The sequence below is a fragment of the Lepidochelys kempii genome, chromosome 9 (genome assembly GCF_965140285.1).
Source record: "Lepidochelys kempii isolate rLepKem1 chromosome 9, rLepKem1.hap1, whole genome shotgun sequence".
In the NCBI taxonomy this organism is placed as follows: domain Eukaryota; kingdom Metazoa; phylum Chordata; order Testudines; family Cheloniidae; genus Lepidochelys; species Lepidochelys kempii.
Window position 1 is genome coordinate 27,961,815 of NC_136388.1, and position 13,604 is coordinate 27,975,418.

A 13,604-nucleotide genomic window follows, 5' to 3' on the forward strand; every position below is an offset into this window, starting at 1 on the left:
TTGTATGAACCTATTATTGGTCAGCACAGTTATAGCCTCTATTTTTTTATTTGTTTTCTTTTTCACTTTTTATATAATATTTGCAAATTGAAAAAAACATATCTTCCACATTATTCAGGTAATGGGTAGACTGGGTTTAATTATTTAAAAGTCTGAGTGTTGTGGATTTCCCTACTCAGACAATGGTATTTATTTGCACTGGCAGTTACTCATACACTAATATACACTGTTAAAGTGTCTTATCTGTAATGTACATTATGACTAATTTAGCTCATAAGCAGTTTCATTGTGATCTCACTGGGACAGGAATTTTGGCTTGTTTTCAACATTGTCATCTTGCATAAATTTTAGATGACATAATCATACTAAGAGGAGATTGGCTGAAATAAGAAAAAGAAGTATTTCCTGAACTGCCTGTTCTTTGAGCATTGGAACTTACTGCTTGAATTATTATGACTGTAGAAAAGCAATACAATTTCTGTTGATTTTTTTCTCTTGGTGTGACAATGAGGATCTCAGACATCTGAGTATGAGCCGGACACTGTCTAGATCAAAGGTGCCCTGACCACTTTAATTATTTAGGATGTTTAGCCATCTAATTCATTCAGGGCTGAAGCTTTTCTTAATTACATCGTGCTAGTAATTTAAAGGCAGAGGTGATTAGTTGAATGATATTGTTATCCATTATTAATGCAGCATTGTAAATTTGTACAGCCCTGTAAAATGGATCAAACAAAATAACTGAATGTGGGCCTGAACAAACCCCCAGATCTGAACACCATTAAACTCTTGTAAAGTTTGGATCCAGTTCTGAACTTTGAGACTTTGTCCAACAAGTGTCTACAAGTGATAGCATCCTCTAGCCTACAAACCTTACAGTCTAAAGACACATATGGATGCAATATGGTGCAAAACAATACAAAACAAATTCAGAATGAAGTGTGGTCAAAGCTGATTTTTTCTGAAGGAATAGATCAAGGTCATGCCTTACCAAATCATCCTACTTTTCAGAGATCCTGCTGGTACAGCTCTGCACTGTTCCTAAGATGAGACATTAATTAAGTGCCAAAATCTGGTCCTAAGTGGGAAGTTGTTACAATCATAAGGGCCTTCATGAGTGAAAATGTGAATGACATTTGAGACGTTTCTCCGGTGACATCTACAGGAAGTCAGTCTGCCAGTGGTGACTAAGTTATGTGACACTCCGGGATACCTGATTTGTTTAATAAAACTTTTCAGATGATTTGGAACCATCAAGCTGTGGAATAGCTAGCCTCTGGATCTAGCTGAAGGATTTTAATGGAGCCTACTAGAATATCTGCTGGGCTGCAACGCTGGTAAGTGAATATCTAAATTTTACAAATGTGATAACAGAGACACAAATTTCAAATTATTTGCTCAAAGTCACACAGCAAATCACTGGCTAAAACAAAGGCCTGATCCACACTAGGAATTTATTTTGGTATAGCTTTGTCTCCCATGGGTGTGAAAATGCACACCCCTGAGAGATGTACCTATACCCACCTAACCCCCGGTATAGGCCAGCGTTAGGTAGGGTTGCCAGGACAACTTGGAGTCTCTAGGAATTAAAGATTAATCTTTAATTAAAGATTATGTCATGTGATGAAATCTCCAGGAATTCGTCCAACCAAAGCTGGCAACCCTAGCGCTAGGTCGATGGAAAAATTCTCCTATCAACCTTGCTACCACCTCTTGGGGAGGTGGATTACCTATGCCAACAGGAGAACCCCTCTGTTTGGCTTAGGTAGTCTCTACACTGAAGCATTACAGCAGTGCAGTGTTACACCACTGCAGTGTTTTAAGTGTAAACATACCCAAAGTTAGAACATCAGAATTCCTGGTCCCCTATTAGAGTACCAGAATTCTGGTACTCTAACCACTAGACCATGCATTTTGTAATGTATATTATATAAGTACATATAGCATGTACAGTATGTGTGGGTTATATAATGCATGCTGGCCAAATTTAGTGCATCTGTCAAAAGGCATATATAAAATTTGCAGGCACTTCCATGTTGTACAGGATATGTGTAAAAGGAGACTTTTGGCACAGAGTTACTAAAAGGTTCTTGAGAGTTTGTCTCAGAGAGATCACAGCAGAGGAAGGAACACTGCAGAAGGTGGGGGAGGGGTAATGACTTCCTACAAAGAAAAGGGAGTTGCTTCACTCCTTGTTCTGATTTCCTCCTGGACCTCTCCTTGTATCATACCTTTCCACTTCACCTTTGCTTGCTCTTTGCTTTGTGTGTACTAGCAGCAGAGCCCTCACCCCTTCCCACACCACAACTTCCTGCCCCAGCCCAGAGCCCCCTCCCACATTCTGAACCCTTTGGCCCCAGCCCAGAGCCCCCTCCTGCACCCCAAACCTCTCATCTCTGGCCCCTCCCTAGAGCCTGCACCCCCAGCCGAAGTCCTCACCCCCTCCCACACCCCAACCCCCTGGGCCAGCCCTGTGAAAATAAGTGAGTGAGCCAAGGGTGGGGGAGAGTGAGCGATGGAGGGAGGAGGGATGGAGGGAGGGGGAGATGGGGCCTCGGGAAGGGCAGGGGGCAGGGCAAGGTTGTTTGGTTTCCTGCAGTCAGAAAGTTGGCAACCCTATGATCAGTGTTTCACCATTGACTTCAGTGGAGCTACACCATTTTATACCAGCTGAAGATCTGGACTCTAGCCTCTTGTGCAGAGCACTTCAAAGACTGTGGGCCAAACTCTGCTCTCACTTACACTGCTGCAATTCCAAAGAAGTCAGTGGGGTTGTATTGGTGTTACTGAAATTATTATTTGGATCTGGGGTTTTACTTTTACTAATATTCACAAAGCCAAGCTGAGTGCAATGAAAATTAGCCAGGCAACATAGGAACCTGTAGGAATTTGGCTTATAATGTCTTCTGAGAAATTCAAAGGGACAGGAATATATGATCCTTTACCTCATAGAATGCACAGCTCTATGTGAATTAGTTCCTTCCATAACTTACATGGAGTTATAAATAGATGAAAACCCTATAATTGTTTTTGCTTCTTTAAAATGGCAGACCTAATACCTTTCAGATTTGTCTTTGTTAAAGGAAATATTGAAATGAAAATCACACCAGCACAGCCTATAATTAATATTGACTGTAGCCCCAGTTTGGATTAGTTCCATTCTGCAATAGTTACTGGCACTAGTCCATTGATTTATAAACTAAAAAACCTCTGTGGCAAAGCATTTGATGGTGGGATCCTGATTACAGGCCAAATTGTGCTTGCTTTACTCCTGCAGTTAGTCCTATGAGCATCATTAGGAATACTCCCATGATTAAGGAGAGCAGGATTTGACTCCACATATGGGCAGGTATAGAGGGGACAGAGATAATAGCTTGAAAAAATCATTTTTCCACAGGTGAGAGAGAGCCTGTTTTACAAGCTCAGGTATCACAGCTCTGACAAATGAGTAATCTTGAAAGAACTTGTCTTTGTCCCGCTCCCTTTTATCCTTGAGGGAAAGAGCTTCAGTAACACCCTTGAGGTCACTGAGTTTAAAGACAGGTTACCCAGTTTTTCAGATACTAATTTTCACTGATATTAAACCAGAAAAAAGGAACCAAATAATATTTTTCCTCCATCTGCTTTGTGATTGTTCTCCGTTTTGTTTTAAATGATTACTACCAGTAGATTGTACAGCCCTTTTAAAAAAAACCTGCTATAGTTTTTTCCAGAAACGAGTTTGGTAACGAGTTCATTAAATATAATACAGTTCAAATTCTGTTCTCAGTTACACTGGCATAATCTGGAGCAGCTATACTGTCTTCAGAGAGTTTATACTGATATACTTCCATGTAACAAAGTATAATTTGATGTTACAAAAAAAGACTTTAGGAAATACAAATGACTAGTAATCCTCAATGGTTTGTATGAGGGCTATTTGATTTGCATACCTACTGTTAGTTTTTCTTTTGTATTTACATTTTTCCACTTGCTTTTTTACTGCATCCCAGTAAATTTCATGAGATTTGAAGCCATATCCTCATCAAGTGCAGATCAGCATAGCTCCATTGAAGCCAATGAAGCTATACTGATTTACATCAGTTGAAAATCTAGTCACTGATCTTTTCAACATCAAAGAAAATATTATGGAAATGCCATGAGCACTACCAAAACTTATGTTTTGTCCCCATCAGTGGCTGCCTGATACTTTTTAAAAGGCCTGCCAAAAACCAAAACATATACAAAGATACTCAGCTTTACCCAAATATTATACTGCTATTTTTGGCTTTATTCATGCTTCTGAATCTGAATTCACAGCCCTAATAAAAGCTTAATAAAGTCTGAAAACACTGTAAGGGAGTGTAGGCCAGGTCTCACAGTCCTTATTTAGGCAAAGCTTCCATTGAAAAAAGACACAGGATTTGTACCTGCAATAATGCTATTGTAAGCAGTAGTGTTCTGGACCATTTTGCTGAATATAGTATGTTTTTATCAAGGAAGGTTCATTCTACATTCTTTCCACTTTCACTGTCAGCAAAGTTTTTCCAAATCCGTTATTGGTGTGTCATCCTCTCCATGTGACAGGAAATGTGACTGTAGCATTGGTAGGTTTCTAATTATCCTCTTATTTGCTGAAAATAATGTCAGCCTTCTTGTTTGTACATCTCAGATGATACTCATGTTTTGTACCACTGGAATCAAACAGATGTTTTTAATTTTTTGTGCCCTTGTGGTATGAATCAGAAAAAGGGCTAAATAATCCCAGCCACTCCTTGCTCCCACCATGCATGGACCTGTAAGGAAACAAAAGAACAGCTTTAATGAAATGCATACTTACATATACTCAGAGAACTGCAGTCCCTAAGGACTCTACTGTCAGGTGTGTGTTTCACTCCCATGCAACTTTCTGGGATGTTAAGAAGAGGCTGCACATCATTGTCATTTATCTGCAGTTGCTGAATTCTCCCTTCTTCAGGATGTTAACTTCATCAGCTTACAATCAAAAGATATGTAAGGATAAGGAGGATTTAGTACCCAATCCTGGGTTCTCATTCATGCCATCCCCATTGACTTCAATGGGACTACTTGTGAATAAATGCTTAATCAGTATAGCACATTAGCCACTCCACCACATTGCCTTTCAAAGCAGAGACTGAGATTATTAAAATTAGAAAAAATTAAAAATTGGTTAAACTCAGTGGCCCACATCCTGAACGCCTTGCTTAGACAAAACTTCCACTGAAGCCACTGGGAATTTTCTCTGAATAAAGACATCAGAATTTACATCAGGAAGGATAAAATTATAAAGCCATCAATCCACTTACTTCCGCGCATCAACTGATCATCAGCTGGGGTCAGAAGGAATTTCTCTTACACAGTTAGATGACTTAAAGGGTTTTCTAATGCCTTTCATACGAACATCCAGAGCTGACTAATGTCAGAGACTAGATACTGGACTAGATGGAATGTTGGTCTGATCCAGTATTGCATTTCCTGTATTCACACCCGACTCCTGACAAAGAAGAAAAGTTACTAGGCATTTAGAACTCTTAGAAAGACCATTAGCAAGAAGTGAAAGAGAAAATTTGTTATTCAGACAAATCTATGGACTGGTCTACACACAGTTTTTGTACCAGTATAACTATATCCCAGTTATACAGAGTAGTACAACCCCCTAGGGTGGATATACCAGTATAAAGTGGGTGCTTATATCAGTGTAGCTTATTTCTGTAAATTTATTGAAATAATCTATACCAGTATAAGCACAGTTCTTCCAGTGTATCTGCATACACAATAAGGGAGTACACTGATTTAACTACATTGGTTTCTAAAGTGATATAGTTAGATCAATGCAAAATCTGGGTGTACCAGTCCTAAAATAAAGCAGCAGAAGCTGTTGCAGCAAGGATATAAATGTGACACACACTCACCTGTCTGAAGTACCTGACATTTGAAGACCTTACGGGAATGTGGTTGGAGCACATTTTCTGCTGGTGCTTGTTCTTCGGACAACGAGGTTTTCTGGCAATCACTGACTCATAATGTGAAAATGAGTCTTGGAAAGAGAAACAACCCAATTGGCATTTCTAGCTAAGGGCACAACAATGAAATATGATCTCTTTAAAAAATTCCCCCCAACCACTTGGAGTTCAAATGGTGGTACAGCTTGACAGCAGCCAGTACCAGGCTCATTTATTTATTATTTGTTTCACATACATTCAGAATAAAAGACAGACATAAGACATCACTTTTTCTAAACAGAAGTTGTGCAACTGAATGGCCACTGAATCTCTGGTGATGGTGGAATTATAACTATAACATGAAGCATTATAACTTTATTATTATACAAATGATCTCTGAAAAATTCATGAGAATATTTCTTTGGCAAAGTGGTCTAGTGGGTGAAGCATGGGGCTAGGAATCAGGAGATGAGTTTCTAATCTTTGCACTGACAATAATTTGATGTCTTATATTGGGCAAGTTGTTTAACCTCTTTGTACTCACTTACCCCATCTGTGAAATAGGGGTAATGCTTACCCAACCTTGTAATGCATGTTGAGATCTGTAGATGCAAAATAAAAATAAGTGCAAATTACTGGTAATATATGCACACTCAAGATAAACTACTATTGGCTTACGTGTCATGCAATCTCAGGGTACTGCAGAAGCTGATATTTCAAGAGTTCTGCAGCCTTTTCTTCTTATCTAATAGACTGTAGTAGCTGCTAACTCAAAAAAGCATTGTAGTCTATGGAATATCTAACATCCACACAAACTCGAAAGGGGGTCATTTCCATTCCTTGTGTTTGGAAAACTTTTTAATTAGTTATTATCGTCAGGATATCATCACCGTTATTTTTATTTTGCCAAATCCCAGATTCCTTACTCAATTTTTATTCAGACAGAACTCTAATTCAAGGGAATAGCATTATATCTGAGTAAAGATTTAAGGAATTAGCCTATTAATTTATTAGTTAATTAGTATTATCATGTTATTATTTTTCACCACCTTGACTCTAGTTATATAAATATGTAAGATATATCAGAACAATCAATCTTTAGATTGATGTAGTGTCCCATCACTGTGTTATCTAGTTGCACTGTGGTATCTATTACTATTCACAGCTATAGAGCATGATCTTGTAAAGGCTTACTCTCATGAAGTCAGTTGGACCATGTTCATGAATAAGGATTATTCATATGAGTGAGGTTTGTGGAACTGGGCCCATAGGAAGTATACTTCAACTCTGAAGCTTTAGAAGATGGAAAAAACCTAGTAATTGGGATTCCTAGTAACAGGGGTTCCGGTTTACAGTAAGTGGGAGTCAAGACAAAGAGAAATCTCTTGCCACAGAACATGATTTAAATGTGGTCTGATTTGGTTTAGATGCATATTCTGTGGGAAATTATTCCAGAGGCAATGTCCCACTACCCCAAAAAATCCATTTCTCCAGTTCTCACATGTGTCACCCATGGGAAGGACAGTGTAATCATTTATACATAATGCAGTTGATTTAGTAGCTCAGAGAGAGAGAGGTACATTATATACATTTCCAGTCTTTTACATAAACTGAGGTCAAGGCTATTCAAAGCTTTGGAAACATTGACCAGTGCTTTGAATTTCACTTGAAAATGGAAGAGCAGCCAGTAGAGGGTATGAATCAAAAGGTGTATTGAGTCAGGTTCTGTGAACGACCTCTGGGAAGCGAAGCACAAAAGGCACAGCCCAAGCGGTGGGGACAAAGGTGACTTTACATCACCCTTTGGATTCTCAGCTGCTCTAAAGTCAAAAATTACCCCAGGCATAACTTAGAGCAGCTCCTGTCTGCTCTGACTTGAACAGCCTATCCTAGGCTGCCTAAGGGCTGCAATGAACCCAAAATCTCTGTACTGCTCAGTACTACAGCTGTGCCCTTACCTGTCGCAAGTCCTCTGTCCAGAAAACCCCTCCACTGGGACTTGTGAAGAGGGAAGCATGGGGTTCATTGTGGTGGCTCTACACTGTGTTTGCATCAAAGGAATTCTCCCCCAGCCCACTGCAGCATACTGACGGCCTTATATGCTTCCAGAGTGGAGCATAAGAACTACAGTTGGGGAACAGATTCTGTCCCAGTATGCTCTCACTGGTCTGCCCCCACTCAGAAAGTGGGTCATGCCTTAGCCAAAGTTTCTGCATAGACCTCAATGTTTAGCCCAAAGTGGAGTGTGTTGCAGCAAGCTAGCTTACTGGATGACCCTTACAAGGTCTGCATCTGGGAGGACAGGATATAATTTGTCCATGACAACTTTTTAGGAGCAATTCCTATTCTTTGTGTAAACACAAGCTTAAAATACATACAGTATTTGTTTAACAGACCAGGATTATTCTTTTACAGTTGTTACAGTGTACTGGGTAGAAATAAACACTTCCAAAAATTGCCTAGTTTTGCTTATGAAAGTGTAATTGTTCCTTCAGAATGGTTCTAGTTTCTTAGACATATTCCATTTTGTAAAGTGCCTGATGTACATATTCCCTGGACCAGGACAGATTTTGCACTTTATAATCTTCATTCAAATCTTTATTTTATTTTCAATGTTGCTGGTGAATTTATTGCACTGATTTGAAACAGCCATAGTGCGTATTCTTATTATCCATATAGATGGCCAGGATTTGAAGAAGTTGGATATTTATGTGGACTGGACATTTACATAGATAACAAGAACATTTAGTTACAAAAGTAAGGATTTATAAAAATAACCCAGAGTTTTGGAAGGGGGTCAAATGCTTCAGGACAAAAGCTAACAGGGGTCAGGAAGAAGCATTTCTTGTTTGCAGATTATTGCGTAACTGCCTTCTGCAGGATTTCTTGCACCTTCTGTTGATGTAGCTAGTACTGGCCCACAGGATATGGGTTAGATGGACTACTGTTCTGATCCATAATAGCAATCCTGTGTTCCCATGCAGACAGACAACGTTGAAATTTGGTCCACTAAACTCTGCCATTCAGTCCTCACTTAAGAAGAGACTAATAATTTTGCCACATTATGTAGTGGCTCTGTAATGTGGAGAAGCTAGCATTAGGATGACATCACACTCATTCTGTCTTCTGAACTGAAGGACTGTGAACTCATTGACCTCGTACATATGGGTAAATTGGCAGATAATCTGTTATTCAGATGATTTTGGAATAATACATTATATTTAGCATTTACAGTATATTATGCTTTTCATTTGGAGAGCTCAGTGTAGTTTAGCAAAGTGAGTAAACTAGGGATAATAATTACAAGTGGGAAACTGAGTGAATTTTTATTTTGTAGAAAATTAAATCTTTAGATTTAGATGCAGCCACCAAAATTTTCCTGTACAGGAATTGACAGCAAGTGCTGCTGCAAAATGCTACTGCAGCATTAAAAGTAAAAGAAGAGAGAAGATCTTGGATTAGAGTAATCCTGACGCTAAAGAAGTCTCCCAACAGTAGACCAGATCACCTCCTTTCATAGACAAACCAACTGGAGGAGGCCAGAAAATTAGGAACCTCATAGAGTTTTCTTCAAAGGATCCCCTGGATGGAAAGGCATTGTGGGCCATGGAAAGAGTGATGCCTTCCAAACTCATGGATCCCCAGGGGATTTACAGAGAACATTCTCTTAGGTCCCTGAGACAATAGCTACCCTGCATGGATGACTGTTCCCTATATGGCTCTAATGGATGCCCTTTCTCCTGTTGCACCACTATTCCTGTAGGAGCTATACAGGTATTGCTGAGTTGACTGTTCTGTATCAGCCACAGAATTGAGTTTACACTGCTCTAAATAGCATTAATCCCTGATATTATTTCCACATAGTAATCTGGCAGGTCTGCAGGGAATAGTGCCATGTGTTGTAATTGCATGCTCTGTCTTCTCCCACCACAGCCCCACCCCACAAACCCTGCTTCTGTATACTCCCAGTCCCAAAGAGGCATTTGTGGCATCCCAAGGGAAATACGGATAGTGTCTTAAGAGCACCATTCCCTCTTTCTGTATGGGCTGAGGAATATCCACCTGCAGAGGATCTGTATGTCCAGTACATGAAGGGGATAATCTATCCACACTATTTAGTTACAGCAGCACACAACAGCACTGAAATCTTGGTACTAATCTGCAGTGTCATAGCCTTGTTCTTACTCACAAATATAGACTTGAAGTGTTTTGATATACCTGGTGATGAATTCTTCCTGAGAAGGGAATTCTCTGCCAGCAGAAATTTGGCAGAGGCGGCTCTGCTGTCTCCTCCACCAGCCTCACCCTCACGCCCAGCGTAGGAGTATAGGGATGGAGGGTATATTAGGGGTACTCCAGGGACAGGATTTAGGAAGGGATGGGGTTTGATAGTAACAGAATTCCTCTACACCCTTTCCTCCATTGGGGTAACACCAGTGTCATAAGTCAGAGCTTCTCCCTTGCAGCTCTAACTTGTGCCAAGGCTGGATGGCTTAGGACCAAGGAGCTGCAATTGGATTCCTAGCAGCCTCTACTCTCCACTACGCTGGACCAAAGCTTGGTTGGGATGGAGAATCTGCCCTAATGGGTCTTGTCCAAGCTTGGTGATAATGATCCCATTGAATATTTTTTCCAGTTGAAACAATATCTTAATTTAAATTTTCTTTAAATAATATCTTCCTTCCTCTGGTGGGTTTGAATGCAAACCTTTGCTGGCAAATGAATAACTGCAAGTACAGTGCATGCACAATCATGTTTAAATTGTAATAATTTATTAGTGTTACTCCAGCTTTAATTAAAAGAATTATTTTATAGACTAGGTAGGATGCAGCTGCACTGGGAGGAAGGGAGGAGTTTTTTCTATTATTGTAATAAAGCTACCATTTTTCCATAAGGACCAATCTATGAGCTTCATATGTCTCCCATTGACTTCAGTAATGTAGAGACCAGGCACTATTTGGAGGCATGAAATTTCCATGTATAAGAAAAAACACCAAGGAGAACAGTGCAGTAGGTATCTTGGTAAAAGTTTTCTCCATCAGGAATACGGTATATCATCTCATCCTAAATCTAAGCCATTTTATTTTCCAGGTATCTTTAAGGCAATTGCAAAATATACTGAGACTATTGTATGAAAGCATTATTGTGTCTGCCCTATTGCACACCCCAATGTCATGAAAGGTGCTTTCATGTATTTACAGGATATAATTAGCTTTAATTTGATCTCAGAAGTTTTAATGGGATTCACAGTCCAAATCTGTAATAGGCAGCAGCTGTAGTGTGAGAAAAAATATTTTTAGTTTTTCTATTTGACATTTTTAATTGCCTATTGGTTCATGTCCAGTATTGAGACTAGTAAAGGTAGCTTGCAAGCTACTGTGGAAAAATCACTCAAGATAACACAGTTTGAGAAAATTCTAAATGTTGGAAATAAATAAACTCTGCGTTTTCTAAGTGTTTTAGCTAGGTCTGATAATTAGTAATATACGTTTCTAAAGTATGTACCAAAATGCTATGAACAGTATATTCACACATATATTACAAGGAATAAATAAAATGATAGTTAAATGCAAAAATAGCAGTTCTGCCTTAAGAACGAAGAGCACGGGGCATGATCTCATGTCCCATCTTCACATCAGTAATTTATTGTCTTCTGTGATGATACCTATGGGAATCAGGGTTGTGGAATCAGGTCTAGGTTTTGTTGGTTTCTTATAGCAAAGCTCCTTCTGGGTAGGGCAAGCATAAAGGCTCTTTATTTCTTCAGAACATGTGGCTTTACCCTCTGTAACTTTGCCAGGTTGGTGATTCCAATACCTGACTACTCCTCCAGGAGTGCTTGCACAGCTTTTAGCTGGCTCGTACTGCCCTGTGCTGCTATCCCATGGAGTGAGAGCAAACCAAGACGTTTCCAGATTTAATACTATAATTATTCTGAACCCCCAAAATGTGAAGGGTTAGTACCCCTGGAACTATGTGTAAGCTCCTCTCTCTTAAAAAGGGAGACCTAGAGGGGAAAATAAGGGGTCTGGTCCTGTTCATACTGAAGTAATTTGAAATGTATAAAACAGAATTAACTAGGAAATATAACAAAAATTAACACTTTAATTAATATACTCTATTCAGCTCTCTGAATCCAGTGGATCTAATAAGTGTAGAGAGATGACAGGTCAGTTCCTGCTGATGTCTCATGTAGATTCCCACAGGTTAGAAATATGAAAAATATACATATTTAGATGTCCGCATGAAAGTAGACATTTTTAGTTCTGTGCATCTAAGCACATGTGACATGTCTGAATTACAACCTCCTTTAAGAGATATGTCATAAATGCAGTATAAGAACTAGTCCATTCACTACATCTAATTACAAAGAAGAGTAAATCTCTAAAACAGTATATAATACATCCCTAAGTTAAACATAATATAAAGGAATGATTATCAATCAGACAAAGAAAGGTGTCATCTTAACTGTAGATGAAGAGAAGGAAAAATCAGCTTGATCGTTAGAAGTCAAAGATTCACAGGTTTATATTCTATTACGTTTTTTTAAAAATAGATAAATTAACCAAAATTAAATTTACTCTTAAAATAACCAAAGTTTGGGGTGTTTTTGTTGTTGTTTTAAAATAGCAGAGTCTTTCCTAGAACAGATTTTAAACTCCAATTCCTCAAGTTTTCAAATGGTAGAGCTGTTTCATTCAACCCCACCTTACATCAGATCTGGCTCCTGCTGTGTAGTATCATTAAAATGATACCTGTCTCCCACTGAGGCATATCAGTCCCATTCACTGACTACAGTTAATGAAACATTCTCAGATATTTTTTTAAATTCTTTTTTTAAAGGGAATATTCATGCACCTATTTAAGGTATGGCTATTCAACAGAGCTGTTCTTTAATAAGAAAGCACAACACTTATTATGAGACATATACCACAAAGCATACAGGATAATTATAACATCTAACAATGTCAACATTAAACTGCTTGGTATTAATATTAGAACTAATTCAAAGCTAACAATTGAATTAGTATACATACTTTAAAACTATGGGCCATGTTGTGCATAATGGAGCCCCAGCTATATAATAGCCTGATCCAGTGAGGCGTTGGCACCCACTGAATTCAGCAGAGGTGCTTAGGGCCTTCAGCACCTTGCAGGAGTTTTCAGCACCTTGGAAGATCAAACCCTAGAAGGATGTGGCTCTGAGGGAGGTACAGGAACTCCTCACTTAACGTTGTAGTTATGTTCCTGAAAAATGCGACTTTAAGCGAAACCATGTTAAGTGAATCCAATTTCCCCATAAGACTTAATGAAAATGAGGGGGTTAGGTTCCAGGGAAATTTTTTTCACCAGACAAATATATATATATATACACACACACACAGTATAAGTTTTAAACAAATAATTTAATACTGGTACACAGTGATGATGATTGTGAAGCTTGGTTGAAGTGGAGGAGTCAGAGCGTGGGATATTTCCCAGGGAATGCCTTACTCCTAAATGATGAACTAGCAATTGGCTGAGCCCTCAAGGGTTAACTCTCACACCCTACAAGGCAGCAGGAAAGGAGGGAGGGCAGACAGACAGACAGACAGACAGACACACACACACACCCCCTGTGTGTGTTTGAGAGACAGAGATGCTCATTTCCCCTTTAAGTAT